Source organism: Fukomys damarensis, unplaced genomic scaffold, assembly GCF_012274545.1.
Source record: "Fukomys damarensis isolate Sample0158 unplaced genomic scaffold, DMR_v1.0_HiC HiC_scaffold_23, whole genome shotgun sequence".
Taxonomy (NCBI): Eukaryota; Metazoa; Chordata; class Mammalia; order Rodentia; family Bathyergidae; genus Fukomys; species Fukomys damarensis.
In genome coordinates this window covers 32347808-32362525 of record NW_022900935.1, presented here as the reverse complement: position 1 = coordinate 32362525, position 14718 = coordinate 32347808, and the positions used below count along the sequence as shown (strand labels likewise).

General features: G+C 50.0%; 1 protein-coding gene across 6 annotated transcripts in view; it reads left to right on the top strand.

Moving 5' to 3' along the window:
* Window positions 1-14718, top strand: part of Ssbp3 (single stranded DNA binding protein 3) — a 121240-nt gene that overhangs the window by 43965 nt on the left and 62557 nt on the right. The window lies entirely within an intron of this gene.

The following is a 14718-nucleotide window of genomic DNA, read 5'->3' as shown; positions in this document are numbered from 1 at the left end:
AAAAAAAAAAAAAAAAAAAAAAAAGATCATTAGGCAAAAAACAACCAGGAAAGCAGATTAGAAATTAATCCAATAATTGAATCCCCCAGCAAAGGTGATGGGGAATGATGGGATTGTAATTGATCTGATATGGATTTTTTTAATCAGTGGGAAGGAATTACCATGTAAAGTTTCTTCCTAGGAGGCCCAGGTAACTGGATATGTTGTGCCTCTGAAGCTTTGGCCCTTGACAAGCTTCTGTGGGATAGGTTTGACTTTGCCTGCAGGGTGGGGTGGGGTGGCAGAAAGGAGCATTCTGTCTACACTCTACTCCTGTTTTATTGTTCAGGTGGCGCCTGTGTATGCACAGATGCTGGTGAGCCCCAAGACACTTGGGCCCAGAGAAGTGGTATTTCGTGCCTGCCTTCTCCCTGTGAGATCAGAGGTGCATGCGCCATCTTGTTGGTTAACACGGTTTTTGGAGAAAAGTACAGCCTTGTTCTGTGGGGTCTGGCTAGGATTTGGAGGAGTGGGCAGGGCTGTGGTGAGCAGCTCTCATGCTGATACTCAGCCTGTGCGGTCCTGTTTTATTTTCCCTGTTTATAAAATGGAAATGCCATAGCTGATAACAGTTTCCATTTGGCTTTCTTCTCTTAAGTTACTTGATTCAGAATCCCGTTCTACTAAAGCAGAAAACCAGAGACTGAGGGGCTGGGAATTTAGCTCAGTGGTGCCGCTGCCTGCCTCATAAGTTCAGGGACCATAGTTTGATTCCCGATACAAAAAACCCAGAGACTGGAGGTTCCTCTCTCCTCCATCCCAGCTCTGGCAGCTTTGGGTCCTGCCTTTTCTTCCAGAGAGCCAGGATCAGGCCTTCTGCCTGTGCTCTCCCACTGTCTTTGAATTCTGGCGCTCAGCAAGCTGGAGTTTGGCAACATGTCAGGCTGTATATCTTGAAAACCGCCCTCCAGAAACTACCTCATTTAGCAGATTTACTGACGTCTTGGACCTGCCTGTTCTCTGGGGCTGGCATACTAAATCACGGCAGGACCACTGGACTTGCACGCAGAACTTTAAAAAAAAATTTCAGGCAGGATATATCACTGCCCCGTTAACTTCCCACTATTAATCAACTACTCCTAAAAACCTGGATTTTCCCCAAAAGGACCAGGATGTGGGGAAAAACAGACCCATTTGGTAAATTGTGTAAATCAGCCTGGCTTCTTCTCTGCTTGCTCCCCAGCCTGTGCCGGGGCTTAGTGATGGTGTGTTGAGTGGGCAGGTGATTCTGGGGTCCCAGGGAGAGATGGCGTCCCAGGGAGAGACGGCAAGCTTCAGGGGGACTGTTTGCCATCCTGTGCTGAGCTGTGGGGTACCTGGGCAAGCAGTGTTCTCTAGGGCTGAGGATTGGGGCTCCCACCTGATATTGCTGTGGACTTCTCCAGTACAGAGGAAGATCTGGGTACCAGGCTGTGCCAAAGATTGGGGGTTTTATTGCAAAAGGCCATTAACCACAGCCTCAAAGACTCTTGAATGAGTCCATCCTCACTTCCAGTTTCCATGACCAGAAGCTTTCGAAGCTTTCTCCATCTAGAAGAAGATATTGTCTGTGGCTGGGGCTTTGGAGCCCAGCATACTTGGGTTTGGGTTAAGCTTTCTTGGTCACTAACCTTGGGATTTCACCTCCCTGCTCCTGTGTTCTGTTCTGCTGTTCAGCGAGGATAAGATGCATTCTCCAAGAGGGCCTGAGGATTAAATGAGATAATTCTTGTAAAATGCTTCAGATAATACTGGGTACAATGCTGGCTTTCTATAAATGATAGTAAATCTTACTGGAGGGGGACAGACAGTGCCCCTGTTACAAATTCTGGTAAGGCAGATCCAGGCCAGCAGAAGGGGGATGACCCTGATTTCTTCTAGTTTCCTGTCTCCCTCCCTCTAGGCTTTAGAGGTTGATACTGAACCTTCGGTTAGGGGTAGGCTGTCTCTGGGAGTCTCTTGTCCTTCCAGGTGTCAGTCCTTTGCACCCCCAACGTAGGGCCATTGGAATCCAGACTTTTGCAATCCAAGACCAGCTTCCCTCCAAGCACCTACCACCTCTGAGGCCTTCTCCTTGCACTCGCTTTCTTGAAGACAGATGGCATGGAGCTAAGGCCAAGAGCAGTCCCTCCTGCCTGTTGGGACAGGGTTTGGCAAGCAGGCTGGGGCAGGAGGCTGGAGCACCACCTCTTCCCAGGAAGATGGGGAGCCTGTTTCCAGCTGGATGCCTTGGTGTCCTGCCCTGCTGGAGGAACTGGTTTCCACAGCTTGACTTCCAGCCCAGCCTGTTGGAAGGGTCCTGGGATCCAGAGTCCTGGGGCTGGGGCATGGACCTCTAGTGTTTTCTGGATTACTTTCCCCCCATTGGCAAAACCACCTGTTATCTGTGCATCTCTTGGCCTTTTACAACGCTAATTAAACCCTCAAGGTAGAGTTTTGAGGCCTTTTGTTTTCTTTCCCAGCTGACTTCCAAGTGCTCTGCTTGCTTAACTGACTTGCTCAGGGGCTGACCGCTGGTTCTCTGGCTGCAGGAGGGAAAATGGAAGGATGTTGTACCTCTCTCCTCTACTTAACCCAGGAAGGTCCTAATAATTAAAAATACATCTATCAGAGACCAGGGATTTAGCTCAGTGGTTCTGCCATGTGCCTTGCAAGCGCAAGGGCCTGAGTTCGATCCCTAGTACCAACAAAACAAAACAAAATCTACCTTTTTTTTAATCTGAGGAGCTTGAGGCCTCCCCTACGTCCTTTGAAAATCATAAGTCAGGGCTCAGTGACCAGATCTGTGGAATAGAAGTTATGATTTATTATAATTGTCCCAGAAGGCAAAGATTCTGGCTTTTATTCCCAATCCTGCCAGTGTGCCTGGCACACTTTTAAGGGAAGCAGTAATCATACAGTGGGAGGGGGCAGTAGGCCTGAGTCTGTGACTGGTCCCTCTTTCTCTTCCTGTGTTTCAGTGTTCTGGGGGCGGGATAGCACATGCCTTGTGCATTTCTGGTAGGGTTTTTTTTTTTGGTGGTACTGGGAATTGAACTCAGGTCCTTGTGCTTGCGAGGCAGGCTCTGGAACCACTGAGCTAAATCCCTGGTTCCATCAGCACTACTTACTGCGTGAAACTGTACCCTCCCCACCTAGGCGCCCAGGAGCTAGGCAGAGACAAGAGGAATAGCAGAAGCTTGAGACCAAACCAAGATTGTGTACAGCAGTTTCACAGGTTGGAGCCGGGGCTGTCACTGGCCTTTCTGCCTCCCTGTCTGCAGCCTGGGTGTCAGGTAGACTTGCTCGCTTTCTGGTCCTGAAGCTTTGGAAGGGCAGAGTGGAGGGAGCAGTGTGTGTTTTGTTTTTTCCAGCCCCTTCACCAGTCAACTTTCTTTTTTTAATCTGCAAGCAACCGGGCAACTTTGTGAACCATGGGGCTCTTCTGTGTCTGTTCAGCGCCTTCCTTTATAGGCCAGTGAGTGGGCTCGGACCTCCCCCTGTGATGTCTCATCCAATTTGACCCAGTGAACTTCAGGCCCCTTTTCCTTACCCTGTCTTGAATTACTGGAACAGTAGTGGACACACGATATATTTGGATGTGTGATGCTAACCTACTGTCCTTGGAGGGTTTTCCTCATGCACGTCAGCTTACATCCTTCACTGAATTTGCACTGCAGCTCTCTGGGGTTAGCATGGATTCTCCCAGTTTGTGCAGGAGGAAGCTGAAGCTCATACAGCTTAAGGTCTACCCAGGCCTCTGTCTTAAGAGCCACACTGCTGGTTTATGCAGATTCATCCAGGAGAGGCTTTGCAGTATTTGCTGACAAAGTGTGAGCTTCTCGGTGGCAGCAGGGTGTGGTGAACAGAGCCTTGAGACAGAAGCCAGGGATGGACACATCCAGCCACTTGACCTCCATCTAGGCCTCAGTTTCCTCTTGTGGAAACTGGGTTCATTGAGCTGATCAGAGATTGCTGCCAGATTCCACTTGCTGAAACGCAGGTCTGGCCCTATTGCACAGTGTCTGCAGTCTTGAGCAGTTTCTCTTCTTTAAAATGGGCTCCCTTACGGGGCCTTCATGGCCTTATGGGGTCAGCATCTTTGTAACATCCGGGCTTCCCAGCAGTTTCTGGATTCCCCCTCCTGCCCAAGCACCATGCTTTTGCACACGTAGTGACTTCTTCCCGTTGTGCCCCTTACTGTTTTGCTTGGAGGACAAGTTTCCCTTTGCAGCCTGTCCCAGGTTCTTTGCCCCAGGTAAAAGCTCTTTGTTGTTCTGTACTGCTGTCTGTCCATTCCGCAGATGTGCTGATTGAATGCCTGCCTTGTGCCAGGCACCGTTGTAGTTGCTAGCACTGTCAAGTGAGCTGCCCGATGTCTTTCCCTTCCTCAGTTTCCTTGAAGTCAAGGACGGTGTTCCTCTGTCTGTCCTGGGTTCCTAACACCTTGGGGTGCTCAGCGCGCATGAGTGACTCAACTGTCCACCTCTCAAGAGTTTGGTGTCGCTATAAGTTGGCCTGGCTAACCTGGCTTCTTTGGCTTCTTTGAAGCTAGGCCTCTCCTCTTCTTGGTCTTTTTTTTTTTTTCCCCTAGGTATCAGGGATTGAACCTTGCGCTTGTAAGGCAGGCGTGGTGCCACTGAGCTAAATCCCCAGCTTCTTGCATCCAGTCCTGTCTGTGCCCCCCCATCAGTATTTCTCATCTCAGGAACTGGTTTTTCTTTCATGTGACTTATTCAGTGCTTTTCTGCATTTGTATAGAAACTCTGCCACTAGTTTGGAAACTCCCAAGGGACAGGGCCACCTGGTTCACCTCTGAAGTTCTCCGTAACTCCAGGTGTGAAGCAGGTACTTATATGAAAGCAACTAGCTGCCTTGTTGTTGCTGCATTTCGGAGGATGGGGGGCTGACGGAGCCCCTTCTTCTGCCCAACCATGGGGAGTGGTGACTGTCTAGACAGTGAGTTTGAACCCAGTTCATTCCTTGGACCCCTCCCAGGCTACCTGCCTCCTTCAAAGAGAGGCGTCCCAACAAAAGAACAGTAAAAATACCAGAAACATCATCTCCTCAGCCCTCCCCACTTCCTTCTTCCTTTAAGACCCCTTTTTACAACCTAATAAATTGATGCTGAACCTGCTTCGGGCCATTTTTTCTGGAAATGGGCATTGTCTTCTTGGGGGTTGGTGGGGGAGCTGGCCTGTCTGGTGGGTTGATCATTAACTGATTCAGGGAGGGTCTGGTGGGGTAGGCAGTAGCTGCAGTAGTGGGTTTGTGTTTGGTGGGGGGCATCCTAAGGGGGATTGCCAAGCTTAGCAAGGTGCCTGCTCTCTTGTGTGTTTGGAAGTTTCTTTGTCCTTCTAGAGGGGTATCCCAGGGTCTTTCAGTCCCGCTTTCTACATCTCTTTTTCCCAACAAAAGCAGATGTTCTGCATACCTGCGTGCTGACAGGTGAGAACCCAGCAGGGACCATCTGTCAGGTGGGAGGAGATGACTCGCACAGCCACTGCATGGGGGCTAGTGTGAGCCCCGGCTCTGAGAGGGGGTCTCAGGTCTGGCTCATCGCTTAGAAGCTGCGTGGGAAGGAGGTTGGCTCATCTCCTGCTTCTCTGGAGGGTGTGGAGGATTAGAGGAATACATGTACACATTCTCAGTGCTGCCTGGTGCTCAGTCCCACCCTTGGCCGCCAAGGGGGCCCTGCAGCACTCCATGTGGTGTAGTCAGCCTGTAGCATGGCTGCAGGGCTGCAGGACTGCAGTGTCGCCAAGACTCAACTTGCTCAACTGTAGAATGGGAATTTCCACTCCTGGGTTGCTGAATCATGGAAGGTGGGGTGCCTGGTCGCATAGCTTGTCTCCCATCTCTCTGTCAGTACGTTTTAAGAATACTTTATCTGCATTGAGCAGGCTGCTACAGTAATACAATAGCCCAGAAAATCTTTGCAGTTGGGGAGGACCAGTGTGGTGGGTAGGGAAGTAGAAGCCCCTTCTGGGTGCTGCCCCTCTCTTCCTCTAAAGCAGGACTGGGGAGAAGCTGGGCCCCTCCCCTGGCAGCTCTGTTCTTAAAGCCTTCAGTTTGGGCTCCTGCAAGGTTGGGGGTGGGGAGAAGAAGCTCCACTCTGCCGGAGAGTGCTTGGAAAGCTCTGCGAGTGTGAAGATGAACTGGTGTAACTTAGCTCGGTGTTTTGGTGTCTGTGAGAAAAGCAGAATTGGCTCAAGCTGCTTTCTCAGTTAAGGGGATTTAAGAAGAAAAAAAATTAATCCTACCCTGGTAATCAATCTGACACCTTCTCTTTGAGCCCCAGATGGCTGGTTGGGGTAGAAAGTTGGCCACCACTGCTGCTGCATGGAACGGAATGGAATGGTATCTCTTGTGTGTTGAGAATTATGGTGCTCTGGGCAGGCGTGCACATTACATATACAAAGTGTGCTGGCTTGGTTTGGTTTTATTGGAGGGTATTTGAATGTTCCCACAAGGCTTCTCTTGGTTAAATGTCCTTCTTGGAGGTGTGTTAACATTGCTTGTGAGCAGGTCACTTGCCCTGGTTCTGAGTCTCCCCCACCTCTCCTTGCTAGTGGCCAGGCAGGTGAAGCAGGTGAGTTGAAAAGTGCAGAGAGACAGTCATCGCTGTCCTCTAGCTGCTGCATCGTGCCCTGTCTCTTACAGGTGAGGTTGGAGAGACTTTGGAAAGTGAAAGGAACACGTGGCTGCTATAACTATCCTGTCAGAACTTCTAGCCACAGACAGTGCTGTCCTGGGCTTCACATGTTTGCGTTTGACACTGCTGCTTTTGGTACACATTTCAAGTTACTCATCGTTATGCTTTAATGGCTGCATAGGCTTTATTGAACCGTTCCCTTATCATTGGCGATTCCTTCCTGTCCTCTACCCCCCACCCTGTCATTGTACACAACATTGCAGTGAATGACTTACGTGTTTCATTTTGGGTGGTTTCCTTAAAATATATTCTCAGAAGTGAAATTGCAGGGCCAGAAAGTATGGACTTCTTTCAAGACCTTTGAATCATTTTATTTTATAATTTGAACCAAATTATTTCCCTAAGAGTTAACTTGATTTATGCTGATGCTAGTAATAGATAAACGAGTATTCTACCTGTAGGGGTATTGACACTGAAGATTAGGCAAATTTTTTGTTGCTCTATTGAGACAGGGTCTCTCTATTATTAGTTCTAGGCCACCTTTGAATTCATTTTGTAGCCCAGGCTGGGCTCGAATGCATGGTGGCACTCCTGCCTTAGCCTTCAGAGTGCTGGGATTTCAGGTGTGTGCTGCCACACCCTGCCATTAAACAAACTTTTGAGGAAACTCTTCTTTTGCTGTAGGTGAAAAATGTTATATCTTTTTATCGGCATCAAGTTTAACTTCTGTGTGTGCTTTCCACAGCGTCCAGTGCTGTGTGGTGTGTTGCTTCTGCTCCCTGACTTGCAGGGAGCTGCAGCTGCCTTAGTGAAGGGAAACAGGCAGCAGTTGGGAACAAAGGTAGACCAGGAAGAGCCCGAGTCCCAGTATGCAGGATGGACCACCTGTCCTCCCAGAAGGTGAGGGAAGGTGGCTGTGGGGCCTAGAGAGCCTGGCCTTGAGGAATAGGTACAACTAGTACATGCTGTGTACAGGAAGCATCATTTGTTCAACAGTGTTTCTGGGGGCCTCCTGGGCTTCAAGCTCAGTAGGATTGGGAGATGGATAAGAGCCAGCAGTCTCTCCAGGCAGACAGAATCACACACAGGGAATTTCTATATGATGTGACAGATGGCTGGATAGGGTGCCATGGATGATCAGGGCCCGAGTGACAAGCTCTGCCTGTCTTTTGTTCCTGGGATTTTCAACTCCCCCCCTTTCCTGCTCACCCAGGAAGGTTAGGTGGATCAACACGTATTCCTTCCTTGTCCACTGCATATATTCAAGTGGCTTTGGACTTCATGGGCTTTCTCTGCCGAGGAGGGTAGCTCCCTCTCTGGACCTGCTGAAACCCACTCCATAGGCATTTCCTTAGTGCCTTTGGAGGTCCTTTAAAAGCAGCATTTAAAAAATACTTAAGTTCATAAAGTTCTTGTCTGAGGGAGCAAGATTGAGTATCAGGCCCAACGTCTCACCTGTTTAATCATCTGTTTAGGGTGTCTTTGTTCATTTTTTGAGGGCTTGTGTGTGTTGGGTGGGGAGTCCCTGTGGTTCCTGTTGGTGAAATTGCACCTGGCCAGGTCTGGGCCTGGCTTCCTAGCCACAGCCCTTGGTTATATTGAGTGATAGGGAGGTTCTTGTGCCCTTCTTGTGGACCTGGGAACTCTGAAATGGGCGAGTCCTTCATCCAGTCTCTTTTTCCTTGGAGTCTGTGCTGCCTTGTTGGTCCTCAACACTGTCTTTTTGGGTGTGTATACATGGTTGGTCTGGTTTGTCATTGTGTAGTGTATTCCCCACCACCACATCCCCATAACCACATAATCCTATCTTCTCTAGGGACTAGGTCTAAGGTTACATGTTGGAAGCCAGATAGGAGAAGCCCCGGGATAGGAAGAGAAACCTAAGAGCCAGCCCCAAGTCTGTTCCTTATAAACTGCCTAGCTAGCCTCCCCTTGGCCCCCATTTTCCATCTCAACTACCCTGGTACCTACTAGGTCTGAAAAGTGAAAACCCCAAGCTTTCTGGGAAAGCATAGCTCCCTTGACCCAATGTAACATCTCCGTAAGACTGACATGCAGCCTGCAACCATGGTGTGGGGCAGTCTAGGGCCCCTCCTTTGTGCAAGACCTTGGGTATTGACCCAGGGTAGTCAATTGTTGATAGCAGAAGACACAGGTGGAAGCGGGGAGTTCCTGAGGCAGAGGAACGGCAGGACCCCCAGACTGTGTCAGAGGAGAGTCATAGGCCTGTGCTCCCAGCTGCCTCCCATTGTTTGGGGAGCCAGAGGCTGCAGCCTCCTCCTCTACATCCTCTTTTGGAGAATAAACATATCAACAGGGTTGATTTCCCCAATTGGTCCCTGGGCAGCTGGTTCTGGCCTGCATCTGGAGCTGATTTCTTCGCCTGTACATGGCTAACTTCCACAAATCAGAGGTTGGCTCTGCCGCCCTAACCCCACCACGACCCCAGATGCTTGTTTGTCGGTCCAATGAACACTTCCTGCTCAATAGGGGGCGGGGAAGCCCAAGGCACTCTGGGGCAGCCCAAGAGCCACCTCCCTTGCTCTGAGGGAGACAGGATGTTCCTCCCAGCCCTTCCCCACCCTCCCACCTGGGCCTTTCTGAAATGCATTCAGAGTAGAGGAGACATTTCCAGGAAGCTGGACCTTCACCCTCATTGGGGGAGGAGTTTGGACAGGCCCTGTACTGTGGACTGTTTCTCCCACATGGGATTGGCAGGGCATGAGCTCTGGCAGCCCTTGGCATGGCAGAGGAGGAATGGGCTAAACACAAATCCTGACAACAGGATTCGACTGTCTAAAGGCCGCAGAAAGGGCTGTTTCTTTCCTTTGGGCCCAGAGAAGGGGCTATAAAGGAGTGATCAGAAGAATGTACCCCAGTCCTCTATGAGCCCCTGCATATTCTTCAAGACTCCTTGTGAGCGACACCCTCCTGAAAGGAAGCCCTGTCTGATCACGTGTCCATCAGTCTCTTTCCTTTGAAATACTGCAGGGCTCAGAGCTGGCGCTGGGTGCTGGACCGCTTTACTGAAGGCTGCTACATTATTGTATAAGAATGAGTGAGGGCAGATCAGCTTGTGGATGCTGGAGAGCAGTAGAAGTGGGTTTGGGCAGAGTCAGATCTGTATGAGTGTTTCAGGCTGCTATGGGGTGCCCTGGCAGGAGGCCTAGCTTCTATAGATATAGGAGACTTCCAGAACTGTGGTTCTGGGGATACAACACAGAGCTCACTTTGGGTAGAGTCATTATGAAGATTATGTCTGTATGCGCCTTCTTGCTTTTTATAGTGACAGTAATTTGGCTTGTTCCCCAGCTGAAGAACTCGGAACTTGGACACCTTGCAGAATACTGGGCAGGGGTAGGAGGGGCCAACTACTCGGCACAGGACGGCACAGTCCTGTGCGATGGTGAAACCACAGCCAGAGGTGGCCCAGCTTTGTGGACTGCGTGGCTGGCTGGTTCACTTGCTTCTGATGAAGGCCCGCTAAATAGGTGGGGTTGACTTAATTTGAACATCTTGACGGTGTAGTCCTTTCATTATTTTTAGGGGCTCTGCCACAGGTCCTTCAAGTTAGGCCCAGAGAGTTCCCCTCAGGGCCTGGGTCTAGTAGAGGTCGGGCTTAGCTTTGACTTTATGGGCTCTCCACACGCCTGGCTCCTTTTTGGCTTTTGTTTGGTATCAGCCCTTCCCGTGGGTATTTTCAGCATCTGTGTTAAGCATGTGAGGTCCCTGGTCCCACTCAAGCCTACTGAGCCAAGGCTGTCCAGTCCTAGGCCTTAGCTCTGCTGCCCCCTTCTGGGGTGGCCAGTTATCTCTGCAACATTGTTCCCACTTCGTCTTCACATGGAAAATTGGCCTCTCTCAAGAACAATTGGTGTCAGTGAAACCCTAGGTAAGTGTGGCTTGGAAAGCATCAGCCACAATTTTCTTGCTGCCTGAGAGCCCCAGAGAGAGGTAGGTAGGGACAGTGGTCCTTCCAGGTGCACTCAGTCCCCAGGGAGATAAGACCTAAAGGCAGGCGGCTTTGTTGCCAAACCTGTGTTCTGGGTGAGCCCTGTCACTTTGCCTCCTACAGCAACGGTGGTTCCCCTGCCTGTCACCCATAGTGGAAGTATTTTGGTTGTTAGGCAGGCCAGCAAGTGAGAATACTGGAACCTGTGAAATAGTGCAGGGAGCGGATATCCCTCTCCTCTAGCAGTGAAAGGGCAGAGCTGGAACTGCAGGCCTCACGAGTCCATCCTGGAGCCAGAGATCTGCCTGTCCAGCCCCGCTTCCCCACTTAGCTCCTGCCCTCCTCATTCTGTCTACTATATTTTACAGATTGCATCAGGGAGCCACTTACCCCAATTAAAACTGGGAGGGCCGGGAGGGAGGAAATAGGCTGGGGTGTGTTGGGAATGTTTTAGCTAATGTAGGGAGTGCTTTTAAAAGACAGGTAGAAACCCTCTTTTTCTTTATAGAGCAATTAAAAACCTTTCGTAAAATTAACCCCTGGGAAGGTATATCATTGGGCTTTTTAAAAAAGTGTGTATCTCACTGTACATCCCTTCCAGTAAATACCCCATACTATCAATACCTTAGAAACATCTGTGAGCGGTGACCAAATGTTTTTTAAAGGAGCTCTCCCTCTGTGATAAGTGCCAGGTAGTGACTGAGCCTGCAGCCCCGGAGAGAAAAGAAAGCCTGGCTAAGTGTTGAAGAGGTTGGAAAGTCTGACTGTGCCTCCCCAGGTCCACAGAGCCTGCTGGCAGTGGCAGGCAGTAAGACGGGCATCTTGTCAGAGGCGGGCAGATGGTGTTCACCTGCTCGGGACACACTCCCTGGTGCTGGGGCCCTTGGAGTTGTTGGGATAATAACAGACAGCTGCCAGCTCTGGACCGAGCACTGCGGGCATTCAAAGGCTTGGAAGTGTGCAGGGAGAAGGAGGCGGCCTGGGGCTCCCCACCCGCCATGTCTTGCCTTTTGTTTTGAGACCCACCCCCTCTTCCCCACACCAACATCCGAGCAACAAGAGCATTTTAATAGAGGACAGTTCTGTTTTGAAAACGACAAAAAAGCGCCTTGTCGAGTGTGACCTGCCCTCTCCTTTGTCCTGCCTCCCCTCTTTGTGTGCTCCTGCAACGGGTTTTGTTCTAAGGGGCAAAGGAGTTGGATATGGATTTGGTGTGTTCCTGGAGTTTTCTTTCTTTTTCCTTTTTTGGCAGTAGCTAAAGCTTTTGGTTATTTCTGAGTACAGGGCCATTGGGGAGTTAGAGATTCAGGACCACTCCAGGCCCTTTGAGTTACTGAGTGGTGTCAGAAACAGTGAGTGGCACCAAAGCCAACTTTCTGACTGCCTGGCTCATTGTGTATGCATGTAAAGCACAGATAATTTCTCGCAGTGCAGCCCGCCTCAAATCCTGGTAGGAATGTTTGCCCAAAGATCAGCCCAAGGCCAGGATGGCTGTTTGTGGCCTAGCTCATGTCCCTCTTTGCCATGCAGGGAAGGGTGTTGATGTTACTGTCGCTGCATCTTGGCTGAAGTTTACACTGGCACTTGATCTGGCTGGATTCAGCGTCATCGCTCTGATTAGGCCACTTGGAAAACTGCGTATTATTTGGGGAAGGCTCAGTTTGATGGGTCTGATAGGAGTTTATGACTTCCCTTGGGGCACGGTTTGTGCTCCACTCTTTTAGGCTGAGACCAGAAGGCTTGCTTGCTTGTGTTCCTGAGATGCAGGAAGATGAGAAAACTAGCTTGATAATCTTTTAATTTTCTTCCCTTTTCAGTTTTGTTTTGTTTTGTTCGTTATTTTGAGACAGGGTCTCACTGTGTAGTTGCGACTAACCTGGAACTCACTATGTACTCCAGGCTGGTCTCAAACTCACAGCGATCCTCCTGCCTCAGCCTCTCGAGTGCTGGGATTACAGACATGTGCCACCATGGCTGGCTTTTTTTTTTGTACCAGGGATTGAACTCGGGTCCTTGCTCTTGCAAGGCAGGCCACCGAACCGCTGAGCTAAATCCCTGGCCCTTGTTTTTTTTGTTTTTTTGTTTTTTGAGACAGGGTCTCACTATGTAGTTGAGACTGATGTGGACCTCACAGCGATTCTCCTGCCTCAGCTCTTTTTTAGTTTTATTTTTTTCAGTACATGTATGTTGTGCATAATGATTACATTCTTCCAGCTTGATCATCTTACACTGCTCCAAATCAGAGTGCTTACCTATACCTGGGTGCACCAATGACAGGTGTCCCCTGTTTAGTCACCAGAGCTGTGTTCTGTGATGCCCATCCATTTCATCAGGAGAGCATTATAGTCAGAGGGACAAGTCAGACTGGCAGTCCCTGTCTTGTCCCTAGTTACTCAAAGTTCTTAGCTTTCAGAACTGCCCTTGGACTGAATCCTTGATTTCCTAATGATTGTGGCCTCTCCTACTCTTCTCATTTTAATTATTAATGAGTATCTCTTGTGAGGAGTTTGCAGGCTGTTTGGGGAGAGGCGTGCTTTGGAACATGACTTAATGGATTCTCTGAACACTGGGGCTACAAAAATAGATGAAGGCAGAACCTCTGCCCTCAAGGATCCCAAGTCTAGTAGAGCAGGAAAAAGCATTAAACACAGCGAAGTGATATGGGGTGCCTGCCTATAAGGGTTGCAGAAGTCATGGCACAGAGGAGAGGGAGAGATTGGGTTTCCTTGTATCAAGGGAGACAGAGGGATGGGTGTACAGTTGGTAGAGAATGAGATGTTGGATTTGTTTTGGGAGTACAAAGTGTTCTAGCTGCATGCCCAGAAAGGTAGTGACCTTCCGTGCCTTGGGGTCAGAAAAGCAGGAAGAGAAAGAGTACAGTGTGACCCTGAAGTGGGAGTGCAATGAGACCTGACCTAGGGCCTACACAGTAGGACATGGGCCCCCTTGAAAGCTGGGCTTCATCCTGGAGCTGCAGTGCTGTGTAAGTCTTTATTGTTTGGCCTCTACAGTGCCAAGGTTGAGTGTCCAGGTAAAGAATGACTGGTAGTCCTGGTAGAACAGCTGCAGTCAAAAGAGCCTAATGTTAGGCGGTAACAGCCACCTCCACGTGACCCTCAGCCAGCTAAGCCTCAGTTTCCTCCTCTGTAAAATGGTTTTTAGAAACCATTCACATCCTGGTTGGTGTGAAAGGAGGTTAGAGGGGTGAGTGGTCCTATTATGAAATGCTCAGCATACAGAAGCACCAAGTTAGCGTTTGCTGTTGTTATTATCCTTCTGATCATGGCACCACTGGCCGCTTCTGAGAGCTGGTCCCTGGCCCCAGCTCCTTTCTACCTGCAGCTTTCCCACTCACCTCAGAGGTGACCCAGGTCAGAGGGAAGATGACTTCAGGTGAGTGTGCTATGGCCCTGGCTTTTTACCTCTGTTACACAGGCTGGTTTTAAATAACCTGGCATTTGCCAGTAATGAGCCCGGTGTCCTGGCCTGAAACCCTATGCCTGTTTGGTGTTGTAGCCTTCCCTGTCCTGTAGTGGATGCGCTCTTTGACACAAGGCCGACACCAGTCCAGGACTTATCGCACCAAGGTGTGTGTTATCATAATCCTCCCATTCTGTCACTCCATGGCGTGTCGTGGCCACTCCTCTGGGGGAGGCGTCCTGTGAGCTCTGTGCAGGTACATCTGGGTCCTTTCCTGGGGGGAATAAGAAATGAACATGGCCACCAGCCTAGCCAGACAGTGCCAGCGATTGGTGACAGAGTGGAAGGAGCAGTCTGGGGAGGGCTCCTGAGGAAGGTGCCTTCTCTTGGATGCTGAAGGTCAGTGACATTTGCACTGGGAGGAGGAGTCGTGGCAGGCTGTCTTGGTAAAAGACAAAGGCATAGGAAGCACCTTGCAGGCTTGGGCTTAGGAAGAAACTGGCAGCAGAGGAAAAAAAGCTGCTAGACAGAGCACCAGACACTAATACTGTCTTTTAGTCTCCACGCTGAGTGAGGGTTTCTTTGCCTAGGGTGCATCTTCTATGAGAGCATTCGAACTTGCTTCTGATCCCCAGCCAGCCTGGCAAAGGAGGCAGTGGCCTCCAGCTTGGAGCTTTTTCTTCTCTGAAGAATG